Source organism: Oncorhynchus tshawytscha, linkage group LG30 (assembly GCF_018296145.1).
Source record: "Oncorhynchus tshawytscha isolate Ot180627B linkage group LG30, Otsh_v2.0, whole genome shotgun sequence".
Classification (NCBI taxonomy): domain Eukaryota; kingdom Metazoa; phylum Chordata; class Actinopteri; order Salmoniformes; family Salmonidae; genus Oncorhynchus; species Oncorhynchus tshawytscha.
This window is the reverse complement of record NC_056458.1, coordinates 45402545-45405214: the sequence shown is the minus strand read 5'-3', so window position 1 is coordinate 45405214 and position 2670 is coordinate 45402545.

The window sequence follows — 2670 nt, the reverse complement described above, 5'->3', positions numbered from 1 at the left end:
TAGTGACAACCCCATAAATATACAAAAACCCTAGACAGGACAAAAACACAACGGATCACCCCTTGTCACACCCTGACCTAACCAAAATAATAAAGAAAACAAAGATAACTAAAGGTCAGGGCATGACAATTCACATAAACTGTAAATACTAGGAACTCAATTGGTTGTGGCAAAAACAATACCGCCGACATGATAACATTTATTTTTAATTGCCTCTTTTCTCCATTCATCAAAGTCCCATCTAATACAACTGTAGCAGGCTCGCTAACCACTAGGCTACCCTACCGCCTCTACACTCTAACCACTAGGCTACCCTACCGCCTCTACACTCTAACCACTAGGCTACCCTACCCTAAAATTGACGTTCTCCTTGTGAGGGAATATGTCCTCACTTGTCAGCGTTATCCTTGGCTGATTATTCTGGTAAAATCAAAATCTAAGGTAATCAGATTTCGCTGGAGGTAATCAGCCTCTCTGGGGGTAATCAGCCTCTCTGGGGGTAATCAGCCTCTCTGGGGGTAATCAGCCTCTCTGGGGGTAATCAGCCTCTCTGGAAACCTGCAGGCCAAACCTAAATGAGACACACAGTATAGAAAAGACGAATAAAAATAGAGAAAGACATCCTTCCTGTGACTAAGGTCTTCATCATGTCAGAGAAAGATGTCCTTCCTGTGACTAAGGTCTTCATCATGTCAGAGTAAGATGTCCTTCCTGTGACTAAGGTCTTCATCATGTCAGAGAAAGATGTCCTTCCTGTGACTAAGGTCTTCATCATGTCAGAGAAAGACGTCCTTCCTGTGACTAAGGTCTTCATCATGTCAGAGAAAGATGTCCTTCCTGTGACTAAGGTCTTCATCATGTCAGAGAAAGACGTCCTTCCTGTGACTAAGGTCTTCATCATGTCAGAGAAAGACGTCCTTCCTGTGACTAAGGTCTTCATCATGGCAGAGAAAGACGTCCTTCCTGTGACTAAGGTCTTCATCATGTCAGAGTTATCAGAGCAGACCAGGTGAACCTTTAGTGAACCTCTGATGATAAAGGGATCACAAAGTTGACTTCCAGAGCCCTTGTCTCTAATCTAACTGATTAACTTTCAATGGAATTACTTTACTACAACATTTTGAGGGCTCTGTATAGATTGCTCTGATTGAACCGTATCAACAGTTGTTCTCAAGTAGATGACCACTCCCAGGGAAACATACACAACAGATAGAAACTCATACAATCTCCTCTTCTTCTCTAGCCTTTCAGCCTGTTCGAGCTGGAAGAGACTTCACTGTGACAGAAAAACTAGACCACCAAGTGACGGTTAGTCTTATACCTGTTCAGGTTTAGCTACATGTTCCTGGTTCAGCAGGCGGTGAAAGGTCAACACACATTCACAGCATCACTTTTCAGAGGCCAATCTTCCATAACGCATCGTATTTCATCTCGCATCTCAGGACTAGCCATGATGTGTGGTACGTGTCTCTAGTGTTAAATGACCATCACCACTCATATATCTTTATATACATATTCTTATCCCTTTACGCTTGTGTCTATAAGGTAGTAGTTTTGAATTGTTAGCTAGATTACTTGTTGGTTGTTACTGCATTGTCGGAACTAGAAGCACAAGTATTTCGCTACACTCGCATTAACATCTGCTAACCATGTGTATGTGACAAATACAATTTGATTTGATTTGAAATGTTAATTTGCTACAGAATATGTGACTGTTTCACCTCTTCCCTCTAGGCATGGTGAGGTTGGTAGGCGGGCAGCACCACTGCGAGGGTCGGGTGGAGATGTTCTCGGGGCGAAATGGGGTACGGTGTGTGACGACGCCTGGGACATGCCAGAGCCCAGGTGGTGTCGCCAGCTGGGCCATGGGAGGCTGTTGCGGCTCGCGGGGAGGCCTACTTCGGGCCCGGCAACGGCACCATCCTCCTGGACAATCTGAAGTGCAGTGCTCCGAGGCCCGCTCCAGCAGTGCCTGCACATATCCTGGGATGTACACAACTGTGACCATTCTGAAGACGCTACGCGTCACGTGCTCACTGTCCTGATTCGAGAAGCGCTCCGCCGCCAGGGAGCCACAAACTACTTCCACTGTCAACTAATAGGACGGGCGCCTTGGTGGGTATAACCCGGGACTTGTAAACATGATGTAAATAACAGCTCACCCTAATGCTAAATGAAGGAAGATAATGCAATAACAAAGTTAAATAAAATAAAAAATAAATAAAACAAATTAACATATGACAATATATTATTAAATATTATGATTACCTATCTTATTAAGCACTTTATAAATATAAATAAAAAATATGATATATAAAACGCTGTACACATTTTTTTTGATATTTGATCAACAGAAGAAAACCAAGGCTTTTAACCATCTCTCTCTCTCTCTCTCTCTCTCTCTCTCTCTCTGCTCTCTCTCTCTCTCTCTCTGTCTGCTCTCTGTCTCTGTCTCTCTCTCTCTCTCTCTCTCTCTCTCTGCTCTCTCTCTCTCTCTCTCTCTCTCTGTATCTCTCTCTGTCTCTCTCTCTCTCTCTCTCTCTGTCTGTCTGTCTGTCTGTCTGTCTCGTCTGTCTGTCTGTCTGTCTGTCTGTTCTGTCTGTCTGTCTGTCTGTCTCGTCTGTCTCGTCTGTCTGTCTCGTCTGTCTGTCTGTCTGTCTGTCTGTCTGT